This window comes from Dinoponera quadriceps, unplaced genomic scaffold (assembly GCF_001313825.1).
Source record: "Dinoponera quadriceps isolate SergipeBrazil2010 unplaced genomic scaffold, ASM131382v1 scaffold2099, whole genome shotgun sequence".
Taxonomy (NCBI): domain Eukaryota; kingdom Metazoa; phylum Arthropoda; class Insecta; order Hymenoptera; family Formicidae; genus Dinoponera; species Dinoponera quadriceps.
Genome location: NW_014556157.1, coordinates 235087 through 250388, shown reverse-complemented (window position 1 = coordinate 250388; position 15302 = coordinate 235087). Strand labels below are relative to the sequence as shown.

At 44.2% G+C, this 15302-nt stretch overlaps 1 protein-coding gene across 1 annotated transcript in view; it reads right to left on the bottom strand.

Moving 5' to 3' along the window:
• The window catches only part of LOC106747032 (E3 ubiquitin-protein ligase MYLIP), a 228297-nt gene that overhangs the window by 211954 nt on the left and 1041 nt on the right, over positions 1–15302 (bottom strand). The gene's annotated exons all lie outside the window — the stretch shown is intronic.

Sequence of the window (15302 nt, the reverse complement as noted above, 5' to 3'; positions counted from 1 at the left end):
CCCCTTAAAGAATTTCTTCGAAATATTGTGAGAATAAAGATAACGAAATTGTATCCAACAACAGAGAAAAAACACGACATAGATATGGAAGGTCGACCTACTCATGTTACTTGATTATAAAGTACCGAATTTCGTCAAACAGTTAATAAATTTCATTTACTGCGCGCAATAAGTGGAGCTGAAGTGGCTGTTTTTGTTTGCGAGCACGTTTGGTTATGTAATTAGCGTCAGTTGTTTTTACAATGTGCGGGAGTTTCTCTTGAGCTATCTTCTTGTAAATGTTTAAGTGACAAATCAGCTATAATTTCATTGGACAATACTATTTTATAATATAAACTTTTTGAATTTTTTAATCACTTTTTACATCAGTGCACATCAATTTTAATTAGTATACCATCAGCAGAGAGTTTTAAAGCCCAAAAACAAACTGATATGTGGACCTTTATACTTTTAATAACAAGCAACGTGCGAAATTTCGCGTAGATATTTTCATTCTCGAGAACGCAATCATATCTGTTCTTGCCTATGAAATTTTAAATTTTACTCGTCCTTGACATTCATCTCGCGACCGTGATAAAAGCGAAAGATCGAACAGCGGCTCCCTCGCAGCCGCCAGCCTTCCCACGACAAATCGCGCCGAGAAGGACGGAGGGAGTCTGTCCCGGAAGCATATTCGCTAGCGGAAGGATTTCCGCGGAACGCAATTAAGTGGCGTAATGAGATTCCTGCGACACCGACAAGACGGCGGATCGACGGCCGGCGTCTTTTCAACGCGCGCGCATAGAGACAGAAGGGCAAAGGAGACGCTAAAGGTCGCCACCGCCGCTGTAGCAGCGGTGGTTCCACGTGAAATTCGGAAATGGCTCAAGTTAAATGAACATTCCCGCCGGAAGCGGAAGAAGATCGGACGTCGTCCCTACGCCTAATTAAACTTCCGACACCCCTTTTAGGCTCCTCTCGAGACCGGCGCGGCTTCGTTAACACTTCGTTCGGCGTCGCGTGAGATAAGGGAGGGCACGCGAGGCGGATGAGTAAGCAGATACACGAGGATTTATAGCAGACCGGTAAGCACACACCTGCCCGGAATCAGACTGCTGTTTGCGTGGCTATCACGTCGGACGATAGTGTCACGCAAAGTTACACGACGACGGGGAAGGAAGGAAAGTAATTTCGGTGGATACGTACGATCGAAGGCTCGGAACGATGATGCAGTATTCGTATTTTCAGGGAAGGATTTATTTACATATATAAAAGGGGAGAGAAAGACTGCTCGGGAGGGAAATGAACCCGTATTATTTATCCCTTTACTCATCCTCGGTGGTGCAAGCTAACCCGGGTATCTAAAATAACACTGAGTCGGCTCTATATATTTTCGATTTGTAATTTCCTCCGTGTATTCTACCAAGAGAAGTAACGAATCTGTCCCGCGGGGCAAATATTCTCCGCCAGTCTCGCTCCAGGTAACTCTATAATGTCGCTCCCTGCAGCATTAGAGCGGCACAATTAAAATTTACGCGATTTAATCCGAGCATCGTCCCGGGCCGTCGTATGCACGTACGCGCACACGTGGCCGTCCAATCTCGCGGTCGCATGCACCGTGCCGCCCGCTGCCGGCTTCCCGTACAAAACGGAAACGGAGCACTTAGGGCAAATATTAATGCGACCATTTGCATTTTAAACGAACTGCGGCCGGTCGCGGCGTCGCGGAGATTTTCGACCGCGCCAAGGAACCGTCGGCGAAGGGACGTGCGAAGAGAACGGAGTGAGAGAGAAGAAAGAGAGGGAGAGCAAGAGATGGTGAAAAGGGAAAGAGAGAAAGGGAAGGAGAGAGAGGCCGTGGTTCGTTGTCCACCGTGCTCCGCGTATTTGCATTTCCACGTTATTTCACGAGATTAACTTTTATCGTTCGCCGACGAACCCTCTTGCTAGATAGATGAACGGACGGACGGAGAGACTGGGAAAGGAGAGATTGGGGGAGGAGGGGAAGAATCGGTGATTCTCGTAGGAAAGTTGTTGATCGTAAGACTTTTACGCCGGGCGCGCCGTAGAAACTGATTGCAAAAGTGCGATAAAGTTGCCGGCGCACAGTTTCACCGCGATAAAAAAAGAAGAAAAAAAGAAAAGGGTAAATCGCGGACTTTCGTGGCGATCTTCCGCGGACGACGAGTTAATTGAATTTCAAATCCCGTTTGAAGGGAAATTATATTACGCGTCCTGCGCACATCTTCATCGAAGGATAACGCTCGGGAAGTAGAACGACCGATGTTGCCGCCGCGGCGCGGCGCCGTCAAAGTAGGACAAAGATCCCGTCGAGGTGATATATCCCGGGCTCTGATACGTGAGATTTATTTCGAACTTCTGTGTGTGTTTTCGAAACATTAAACAGCTCGCTAAGCTCGCGGATGCGCGGATTAAGATTCTATCGAAGTTCGACCGCGAGATCAACGGTGGGAGAGAGAGAGAGAGAGAAGCGGAGTTTTTTTCTATTTTGCATCGCCCGAAATTCGGTGCCTCTTCAAAGCCTCTTCAGTTTTCTAGATCGAACGGCTCCGCGACTAAGCCCGCGGTTTCAATGCTCGCCGAGCGAAGTTTACGCCGAATTAAGATGCAAGTGACATTGCGATATACAATCCAATGGCGCACGTTCCGCGGTTGCGAGATATTATAAGAAACAAAGACGTGAGGTAAAACTGATCAAGGAATAAGATATAAAGAGCCGGAGACAAAGAGGGGCACAATTGATTCTTTGATTGCAAATTTTATGACAATTGGTAAGCAGCGGGGTTCGATTTTGGGGCTAACATTATTATACTATTTTTTTTTCCTACTTTATTTTACTATTTTTTTAAGCACCCCTCAAGTATTACAGCCTACGGGATTTTATTATTCATTCGTATAAAAGTTATGAATTTTTAACCGAAATCATGCTCCTTCAACGTTTCCGCTCCGATTTCAATGTGTAAAAAAGTAAATAAAATACAATCCGACTTTTACGATGGTAAAAACACGTTATTAAAACTTTCATAAATGTACGAGAATTTTTTCCAGATTTTTTCATAGTCTAGAACACACGCGATGTAAAAACCTATACTGTTCCCTCCAAGTTCCAGGTTGCTGACGGAAGCTTAAGTTACATACGTTGCCGGCGGAAGGTTAACGCCGGAACTTACGTCTGAACGATTTTATTGAAGGACCTAAGGAAACTTGGCAAATGAAACATTTCGGTCATCAGACATCGTGCGTGCGACTATCAAAAGTACAGTGTTTAATTCGTTCATCGAGCTGAGATAAATATTAAATGTACGATCTTATAAAATAATTGCTCCTCCGCCGTTGACTCACGGATGACGATTTCGTCGTGGAGGATCGCGCGCGACAGCGTATAAATAATGGCACACGGAGGATTACCAGCCACGCGGAGAATATCGCAGGGCGTAACGGGGAGAGCACTGCGCCGTGAAACAGTGCTTAGACACGTTTCTTTGTTTACACGACGACGACGTCGACGACGGTCTCTTCGCGATACGACGAGTACCGTTTCCACCGAGTTTACGCCATTCGGGAAGATCCATAAACCGCGAAAGAATCGTATCCGGCACAACGACGGCGTTATATCCCCGCGTGTGCCAATGTTCACACAGATACACGAGCATTGTAAAAAGTTTAAGGCCCTGACCGCGGCCCGGAAAAGCTCGATATACGATGAAGCGGAGGGAGGAATCTGATGGGACGCGGCCTCTCGTATACCACGGGATGGTTCCGCATTTAGCGCTAAAACGTGATTCCGAGTTTCATCTGTCTCGCCAAGTCACCGCGCACGCTCGTAACGGTCCTTTACGATCCCGCGAATATCGCGATACCCGTCGAAAGTTTCGACGATATTTCTCTAATCGCTGCTTTACAAGCGGTCATATCAACCCCGCCACGCCAACGGACGGCGCGAATTTATTCGCGCGCTCCAACGCACTTCCGGAACAGCCATTCTGTCGGGGCGATTTATCGCGCGGCATAAAGCCCAGCCAGCCGGCCGGCCGGAGCATTTTTCCGAAAAAAAGGGAAAAAAAGCACATGCGCGACGAACAGCAGATGCTTCCGGCTCGCGATGGAAATCAGAATCGGCCAATCGCACCGATCGAACGACGTCGTAAAATTTCATGCGCTCCGGCGCGAGGGAATTCTCTCTCTCTCTCTCTCTCTCTCTCTCTCTCTCTCTCTCTCTCTTGCTTTCGGCGCGACTTTCGCGAGTACGAGAAATTTACGCAAAATGTTTGGCTACCCGATGTTTCCCGCGGTTTACTAAAGCGACGTCGAATAGAGAGATCGGAAATGTCAACGTGCGCTAAAAAAAAATTAGCCATAGAAGCTAAAATCTAGCTGCGACAGCTAAAGAACTATTCAACAATTGTCACGAGAAATTTGAGTATTTTTACCCCCTCCCCCATTCGTCACAACAAAGTGACGAATTTGAACCTCTTCTAATATTACGTTACATATGGAATTACTTTCCTCCCTGCCTCTTCATTACTAGATTTCTTTATATCAAGAGAGAGAGAGAGAGAGAGAGATCATAGCTAACCAATCTTAGCTATTGATGCTAATAATTTCAGCTAATAAAGTTACCTCACAGCAAATGCACTTTACCTCAAACAGCCAACTTTTAGCAATAACAACCAACCAAGTTCAAGCTAGCTAATGAGATTTAACTGCTATTACTAAGTTATTTCTCCGAGTGTGGTCGAGTCTTTCAGCATCCAACAAATTCCAACTTCGATCGGGAGAGTGACTACTGATTTGTAAAATTTATATGCGCATATCGCGTCAGTTCACCGTCGTCGTGTTCGACACGATGTGTGAAAATACGTTGCGAGATGAAAGGACGCGCGATAAGTTTAGGACACGCTACGGACAATGTCATAGAGTCGGTTAGTATCCACGCGGAGCTCGACTCCCCGTTTTTGTCTCGAGAGGTAGAAACTAAACACTTACGAGAGTCCACAAGAGAGGACTCGGAATTCCAATCGACTCGCTCGAGTTGTTATCTGTCGGACCACTGCACAGTCCTCCGAGTCGAGCGGTCCTCGTGGAAAAGTGAAATCGATAATAAACAGCTCGAACTAAGTTTGAACCAATGTCGGCTGGCTTGCTCGCGACGCGTATCTTGTTTACTCACGGAATATATCAAAGTTCATTTCTGCGTATTTCGACGTGAATGATTGACACGCGGTTAGCGGCTCATTGTGCGATAATTGGAAATTTATTTACAATGACGCGAACTTTGGGGGCCAGCGGTGCGTGGCAAAGGCAGATCAATGAAATAACTCGGTGCCGAGCGCGTGCTCGCGCACTTTTTGAACGGAGTCAAAGGACAAACACGCGAGATAAGAGGAATTACGGATGCATGCAGCGATAAGCTTTATCGTGAAAACATGTTTATGCGTGTACAGATATATTTTAATCTCGAGAGATTATTAAAATTACATTGTTAATTAATGCCGATGATAATTACCGATAACAAAATGACGGATAATAAAACGGATAGATGTACTGGTCTGATAATGTACTCGGATGCGCAGCAGCGATACAGTATCGATATTTAAAATATCGATACCTTGTATTGATATTTTATTTTTCAATATTAGCATTTACCGATATTATATATGTATGCGCATTGCTCGGATTCGCTTTCTTACTTAACCCTAAAGTTGTGCACGGCTCAACGTTACGTTACGTGACAAAAACACTTGCTATTTTTAAATTCTTTTTCTATAAAAAATTGATTTACATAAATTTTATGTAAAACAAATGTAAATAAAATAATGTAAACATATGCATATATTTATAATTGGAGTGCAGCCAATAATAGAAATATCAATAACGATACGTTCCGTACTTCCGTCCGATACTTTTGGTGTATCGACATTTTCATTTACTATATATATCGTTGCTAAATATCGATATCTTCTACTATATCGCCCATCCCTAATGCGCAGACGGTGTCTTCTGCGTCTCGAAAATGCTCCTCAAGGGATTCCGCGACTCGCGTTCTCGGTCGTAATGTTACAAGGTAAAAGCCTCGCGATCCTCCGTTGGATAGCAAGAAAATAAAAGACACGGGCGGCCTTTAATATTCCAGCAGGAGAGGCACGGATGCTACGGATTTCAGATATGAATGTATGCAAGCGCGCACGTGTACCTCCACCGTCGGATATTCAAATCGTGCGATATTGAATGCAGATTCGGCGAAAAAAACAACGCATTATTATGCTTCAACGAGATGCACTGGCGTATCCGGGCCGCCGCTTGCGATCGCACGAATTACCGCGATCTCCTTTGTTACTCGCGAAAGACATGCGTGCGGTTGCAAAAACGTTTCGACATTCGGACGGTGTATGTGCACGTGTTTCATGTGATTTTGAAGTTTACTTCAACACTGAGCTTTGAAAAGTCCGTCTATAATTCATAACATATATCTCTCTGTTAACGGTAATTAAACGCGTTTATAATTCATGATACTGAATGACAAAACGCGTGGCGAGATTGTCAAAGGTCGCGCGCGCGCGATTACGCGATACAAAATAATTCTTCTAACGAGACCGGACACACATGCGCCCGTCCTTCATTATCGCCGTGAAATCGCGCATTAATTTTCGTTCGGTTTCAGCGGCCAGCGGTAATCGAATTATATAAATCGTCGGCAGTCGGTAATTATAAAGCACGACTGAATTTTGAACGAGTCCCCGTCCCGCCCATAAATTGCCCATAAATCGTCCGATCATCGGGAGGGGGGAGGGGAGGAAATTAAACCGAATTAAGTTAAAGAAAACAAAGTCAAATGTAATCCAGCAGAAGCCGAATATACAGCTCCGTGTACACCCGATGCCAGCGGAATTGTAACGAATCGGACGCGGGAGAACGCAGCGAGGAGAGGCGTCGCTTTGTCGCTGCGCTGAAAAACAAAGAGAGAGACAGGGAGAACGAAAGAAAGAGAGAAAGAAGGAGGAAGGGAGATAGGGAGAAAGAGAGGGATCCAATGTCGTACGCGCGGGGCTGACAGAAGTTTAGACTATGCTCGGTTCCTTTTAGGCGTTCGTCGCATGACGCGAGCGGCGGGAAATAGGCTCCTGTAGGCGCAAATTAGATCTCGAAAACGTCTGCCGCGCGTCGATCCGATTGACTCCGCGGGGCACAAAGACGACGGCAAATTGAATTCCCGGATTGAATTCCGGCCAATTTCGACCTAATTTCCATAGCGACGCGCCGCCAACGCCGATAAACCGATAGGAAATTTTCTGGCGCGCGTCGCCCCGCTTTCTTTTCCGGATAAATACGCGCTTTACATGCCGCGCATGTGACGGGGTATATTCACGGTGAAAGAGATACAACGGAAGCGGGTATTGTCAGAATGGTCGGTATATCGCGATGGAGCAACGGCTTCGTGGCGATTCCTTCGTGAAAGCCCGCGCGCATCAACCATGTACGGTCGGCGTCGTGTACACTGCTCCTTAGACGGAAATTGCACGATTTTCAGCCTTATAAATAACCTATAAGGTTCAAAGGTAACTCTAGGTTCCGTAAGTAATTCTAATCATAGCGCATATACGTGTGTGACACGATTATAATGGCGCTAATTATAACGGTTTTGATCTTATATGTACGTATATAATAGCCGTGAAGTATGTAATAAGACGTAAGCTGATTGATCAACCACAGTCGATTATTCCTGGACTGTAAGAATCTAATTGATCAATTAGCTTGCTGCTTTACGTCTTACTGCATACTTTACGACTGTTGTAAACAGAGCTCTTAAGGCTGAAAATCGCGTGATTTTCCGTCTAGGAATGGTACAGCATACATGACGCCGGCTGTACAACAATCTAAGAAATAACTTCAGCAAGATCGAAAGATCGTGTTGCGCGAAGTATTAAGAACACGGAACTCGAGGAGAGAATTTTCCGTCCGTAGAAGCGCGAAGAAACAGACTCCTATTTTTACTCCGGATGAGTGAAGCCTGGAATTTACATCTTAGAAAGAAACGGAAAGAAGTAGACGGCTCTCGACTGATCTTGACGCAAAACGCTCGAAGAAGCAAAGATGTAACGGATTTTAAGAGGCTAATCGCGGGTGCTGTAGTCATGTACGTGTTCGCCTGGGAGTCAATGTGAGGCCTGAGGAATAAAGAAAACTATTGCTTATAGTGTTTGAAATTCTCGAGCATTATCGATGGTAATACGTTAAATTCAAAAGCAAGTAGTAGAGGGAAGGTACTGAAAGCGCCAGTATCATAGGCAAAAGCTGTGCTCATGTATTCACTACCAGTACTGAAAATCTGTAATATGCGTGACACGAAGTATATAGATTTTCAGCGTATGTATAAACACTGCCAAGAAACGTCCACTTCTTCGCACATCGGGGGATGGAGCGGTTTGATTCCCACGCGTTCACTCACGCATCGGAGGCGCGTTGTATCTTTTTCTGGTCTGTAATCAACAGAGCGAATGCAAATATATCGTTCGTTCGGCAAAACATCTCTCGCGCGTACGATGAAACGAGACCGTGCATTGCTCCTTTAATTAGATAACGCGTGCACTTTGCGCGCACGGCAGATAATCAAGTAGACCCGAGAGCTCGCGTTCCATTCCGCGATAGAATAACGTCATTCAAAGCCGGCGATTGCTGACTAGGCATGAAAAAACACGCACGAGAATCTCGCAGGTGGGCACCTAATAACGCTATGGTCAGTGAAACTGCGACCTAGTTAGGCAATCCGACCCACTTGGTTGCATCGTAATCATCGCGGGCTCGGCGCGGATTGATATTAGAGGTAAACATACCAACAGAATACATTCTCTCTATCTCTCTCTCTCTCTCTCTCTCTGTTTGTCTGTCCAGATACATTTCTTGTTTGCGCAGGACACCGGCCGAGTCGGTTCGCCGCGGTGCAAACCCTCAAAGGTTACCAACGTCGGGAATTTCGGCGTGCAATTTCGTTTGATGCTCCCCGTAGTTAAAAGGCCGCGCGCACGCTGTTCCTATATAATGCGCGATTGTTCGCAATCACTCGCAAACGCTGCAGCGAACGAGCAGCGCGCGTCTTTCGAGTTCAAGTCGACGTACATCCGTTTCCGTTTCCACAGCGATTACGACGACAAACCGCAAGTCAGTACGGATCCGCAATAGATGCAAGAAAACTTTCGGCTCGAAGCAGTAAATTGCAACGTAATTTGTATTTCTTTCGAGAAACATTTCCAGCGCTATCAGACGTCGCGATTCCGAAGTTTTGAGCGCTATTAGAGAAGAAATACTAAAATCGGCACACCATTTTGTTTTTGGGCTCCAAAACTCCGTTGAAAGGTGTAGAATTGAAATTTATGTACATAGATGCAAAGTAATGTTTTTCTCCAAAATATGTTGTAAATTTTGAAAACTATTATCTTGCAAATAAATATTTTTTAAGAAGTCGGAGAAGTAAGGCTTCGAAAAAATAGACTCCAAATCGACGTGATAACAGGAAATTGTCGAAAAATAAAAGTACAACGAAATGTAAATGAGACAGGAAGTCGCGATACGATTTTTTTCCTCTACTGTTCGACAGAGTTCGGTACGCCATAGTCGAGAAACATGGATATGTCTATTTCCCGTACCTAAATCAGCCTTGGTGCGTTTTCTCTGCAACTTTCAGCAGCGCGGGGAACGCTTTTTGCCGGAGAAATTACGTTATATTTCACCGCTTAGGTCGAAAGGCTAAAGGCCTATCGCAGATCCGTACTTAACAAAAACCGCACGTCGGTTACGGATTGCCAGCTCGCCGAATCGGAGAGAGGCAGTCGGGGGAACGCAATCACGGCGATATTAGGAACGGATCCGTCTTCGTGTCGACGTGTTTACAGCCGCGCAGTTCGCAGGTGCATAGAGGAATTCTCCGAGCGGAAGAGAACCGAGTGCGCGACGAGCGTGCGAGAACAGAGCGCGGAGCGTCCGTCGATTTATTTTCGGTTCTCATCCCGACCTTCGAAGTTATTTTCGACGCGGAGTGATAACCGGTTCCACCACGAAGAGCGACGCGTACAAAACAAACTCGGAGCAGCAGGGTGGCGCCGGATCACACCCGATTGAGCCATTGGGAGGCACGCCAGCGTAAAATGTTCGAAACGCAATAGTACGCTAGAGTAAGCGGGAGTGCATCAACATCGTGAAAACAAATTATACAATGTTCGATTCGTATCGCGTCAATGTAGCGAGCATCCATCCTCTTGTTAGCGGTCAAACGCGGTTATCAAGCCGCGGGCAAAGTCTCCCGAAGTTCACGGTTATCATTCGACAAGTATCAAAAACGCGTTGGCACATGCACGATCGTAAATACGAAATATTAATAGGTAAGCGAAAGCAGATTAAAATTATCTCTCGTATCGCTGCAATGTTAAACACGATAACTTCGTTATTTTGTTCGTCTATTAATAGTGGCGGATCTCTCGAGGCGTCACAGTTCACTCGCAGCGCACCAGAAGGCTTCTCGAGCTTGTCTCTCTTTTTTAGATGGAATCATACAGCGGGAAGAGACGAGAATCGATTCACGGCAAAGGCCGACGAAATGTTTGCGGGGTCAACCCAGGTCGGAAGTAAATTGAATACAATCGGCCTGATACCCTCTTTACCATCTCTCTCTCTCTCTCTCTCTCTCTTTGTCCCTCTTTCGCCCTTCGCTGAAAGCGAAGCGACATACAGGAATGATAATGTAGCGAGTCGGACGACATAAGGAGCTTGTAATGGAAACCAAACGAGCCGCACCCCGGGCGATACCGTCGTTGGTTCAGAATGCGCTAAAGAGAAAGGATATTTTTATGAAGACTCTCTCCATTAGAGTCTCCGGAAACGTGACCTTCAAAAACGAAGAACACGTTTAACGCACAATTTCGCGCACGAATATGCCATGAAAATTTCAGAAAATTCCCCCACGAATGCTCGTTCGTAATTTAACGCAGATGTAATTACGTGAATGTAATAAGAATCTACATTCGACGCTCCCGCAGTTTTACGAAACGTACGAGTTTTTTCAGTCAGCAGAATATCTATTATGGAACTGGGCGTCCATTATGAAACTGTTCGGAAAAGTTTCCGATCGGAATCATTCAGTTATTCTCCGAAAAGCACAATAGAAATCTAGGGAATAATTTCGATCGGAATTCTATCCGAATATTTTCATAATAGGTGCCAGTTTTTGTTTCTCTCGAGTTTTTGATACTCTCAGTGTGGAGAAACACGAGAAGGACTCACGAGGGGAGATTTTTGGAAGAGGCAGTGCAGAGATGGTACACGGAAAAAATCTCGAATCTCAGTTTCAGTTCGTGTGACAGAATGGGGATCAGATGAAAACTTAGCGAAAGGAAACGACAACTCTGTTATCGCGGTCGAAAATATTGGTCTGAATATTTGACCACGTTAACACGTTCATTGCCAAGCTGAAAATTGGAATTTCGTGTGGTGGCCAAATTTTTTTTATTTTTTATTTAGTTTTTATTGTGCTCAAAGTAAGATAATATATTATTTATATGCTTTTATTATTATGTACATAGGATTTATGTACTCTAAATATCTATTACGCGATAACGCGTGATCGGCCGTTTGGTGAGAACTCGCATCACGCGATATCGCGTGATTGGCAATTAACGTGTTAAAACACACTTAAAATAACTAAGAACAATCGACTGAATAGAGATCTGATCCCTAGATAACGAAAAATCAGTTACACGAACATTTTCTTTTTCATGTATTCGAGAAACAAATTCTCAATTCATGTAACAGATTAAGAAACGAACGAAAATGACAGGAAACGTTATCTTTGTTATCGCAAATGAAAACAAACATTTTAACCTTCGGCTACGTTGCAACTCGGCTGAGATAACTAAAAATATTTAGCTAGATCGAGATCTTCTACGGGAATTATTCTATTCCCATCACTGAGTTCTCGTCTGGTTTCCAGGCAACGGAAAATCGGTTACACAAACCGAGATTTTTTTCCGTGTACACACCGGAGAACAAAATCTCAGATCGTACAACAGATTGGAAAACGGACGAAAACTTGATAACGGAGAATGATATCTTTGTTATCTATGTTATGTTATATGAAAACATTCGTCTTAGTCCTCGGCTTGTGTTGAAATTCGATTGCGATAACTGAAAACATTTAACTAGTTAGAGATCTTCCACGGGGATTGTTCTATTCCTACTACCGAGTTTCCGTCCTAGCAGAAATCAATTGCACGAATCGAATTTTTTCCGCGTACAAGATTATATACGAAAGAAATTTTTCGAAAAATCTTTTTACAGTTGCTTCAATGACGGGGTTCGCGGCAGCATTGTGAAATTTCAGATCACGCCGCCCGTGTGTTTTCGCGGCATCTGTTGCGCACGTGAGCTACGGCCTAAACCGAGGCACGTTCGCAACTTGTCCGACGCCGAAACACATTAAACCATTAAAGTCTTGGCGTAAAATAGGACATATTCTTGATGCTAGCGAACTGCCTCTCATTTTTTATCCTTACAATAAATAAATAGATAATTCTTCCTTTCCCTCTCTCTATAATACCAACTGGCTCGCACAAGATCTATCCACTAGACGTAATTATTATGTATCGAGTGATGTGAGAAATACAGGAATGAGTCGCATATCGAAACGGACGGCGCAAATTTTACTTATTTTATAACCTTATTCTTAACGCTCGGATTTACATAGTTATTTGACAAACATAAGTATATTCTCTTTATGAAAATTTTGTCCAATGTTTTTCAACAACTGTCATAAACCAGTGAAAATAGATATTTTTTAGACAGAACAATTTTAATATTTTCTCATTTTTATATCTTAAACGTTCGATGTATACAATTATATGCACTCAGAAAGTTATACTTCTCGACGGCCAATTTTATTTGGACAAGAAAAATTTTCATCAGGAACGATATATGAGCTTTAAAAAGGGTTATTAATAAGAAATTAATTATATATATATATATATAGCCGGTCAATTAAAGATTACAACACTATTTTCGACGAATTTCGCAACGCATCGCGTGTCTAAGGAGAATTTTTTTAGTAATTCTCAGAAGATATTCCTATTGAATGCGCGAGATGCGTTACAAAAGTCACCGAAGAAAAAGACTGCAACCCTTGCCGACCTCTGTGTGTATACGTTACGAGCGTGCGTATTATGTGCCGCACGAATTTACAGGCGAATAAATTTGACACGAACGTATAAAAATACGCTGCATGTCCACGAGATAAGGTAATATCTACCGTTTACCTGCGACCCGTCGAGAACGAAGATCTCCTTGATGTATCGTTTATCACGGAGAATCTGTGTAAGCAAAGATTGAACATACCGCGCTTTGACGAGAAGATTCTCCGATAACGAATACTACAGATTTTACAGTGAAATCTTACTTTCACTAATCAAAATCAACGGTGTAAGACTAAAAGAGGAATTAAGTGGGGGGGGGGGGTGTATTCACTGAAAATCAGTGAGTATTCATTGATACCGATGGAATATATTCCACTGATTTAATTGGAAACTGATTCGCTGAAGAGAGCAAAGTTAAGCTCACGCCGTATTTTTAGAGGCGCAGTTTTTAACCGATAATAATCCTCTAACGTGACTCATCGAGACGCATTAATTCATTACGTAGACAATACGTAAACTATCCATGTAGACGAAATTTTTAAATCTACTTAAAATCACAACTCTGTTAGGCGTGACGGATCCAGGCGGCGTTACGTTGGGAGATCAAGTCGCGCGCGAAAATCCTTCGAATTAACGTGAAACGAACGGTCGAACGACACGTTATTTTGAGGTCGCGTTGAGGGGGTCGAAGAGGAGAAAGTTGGCAATCGGGCGGCGAAGTTTCCCGGGACCGAATCTGAGAACGCCCGGCGGCGTCAAAGGTAAACTTTGCCGGTGCGCGAAACTTTCCTCCACGGATCGTCGCGCGTGCACGTCGCGATCCGAATCGATATCAAGCACCGTCGATCGATTCCGCGAGCGCGCGCATTCGCGGCAGTCATTCGGAAAGACGCGAATTAACGATCGAACGCTATTTCATGCTCTCTCATTAGCAGTGGTAATTTGCAGATTCTAGGAATCGTGATCCGCCTTTTCAGTCGATCGAGAAGAAGACGCGCGGAAGCTCGTGATTCGCATTTCATGCCTGCCGTTCGCCGGATCGGATTTCTTCCTTGCTTCTTCCCTTTCGTTTCTTTCCTCGTTTTTTTTTTTTTGCAAATCGAAAGTCGCAGCTACGACATCGGAGACGCGAATTATCGTTTCATGCCTATCATCGCGCGCTTTCACGCGAAATCGCAGATGCTACACCTCTCGGGGTGAAAAAAATATGGTGCACTTTGCATATCGCGAGGATGCATCGTTACGTTCGAGTTGCAGCGCGGGCAAACCTACCAACCTGAATCACGCTGGAAGTTCTCCAACCGAGGAGTTTAAGCGATGAATCATCCTCGTGATCGCGAAGGAAGGGGAATTGTGCGGCTAAGGTATCGGTCTCTTTGAATAAGTATTAGCTACTTGTGGCTTCGGTAATACGGAAACATGCGTAAACGATGGCGATACTAAATGCGATATTCAAAGTGACTTCTGTCGAGTTATTGTTACGCGAGATGCATGGAGTCCGAATTTTCGATGTTTAAACACTAGGGATAAATACAACGCTTCTCGATATGAAGATTCAGTTTCTCCATTATAATAATCCATCGTATATCATATATTTTCCTCCGAAGATATTTAAATTATTTATATACACATTCTCCAACGTTCAAGCCGAAACACGGAATAAGAAACTGCCCGTAAACGTCAGTTGAACCGAGACTGAAAGAGAACGTGTCTGAGGTCGCGAATTCTTGATGAATAACAATAAAGCCAAAAATTCCGAGTTTCAAACGAGCGCGACATAAAAGAACGCTCTGAAGTTACCGCAGCATGCAGAAAAGACCGTTGAGATAACGCGTCTTCGACATTGAAAGATTCTCGTGTACTCTCAGAGTCGGCTGAATCTCAAGTTGGATACGCTTCTCGATACGAAGCTTCCATTTCGGTTTTTCCATTAAAATGACTCATCATTTTTTCCTCCGTTCCATTGTATTTTCATTGTTCGCTTACACATGCACGTTTGAACGTTCAAATCGAAACTCGGAATACGAAACCGCTCGTAGACGTCAATTAAAAAAAAAACCGGAAAAAAAGAATTAACGTATCTGAAGGCGCACGCTTCTTCATGAGTAATGGCACAGTCAATTCGGAATG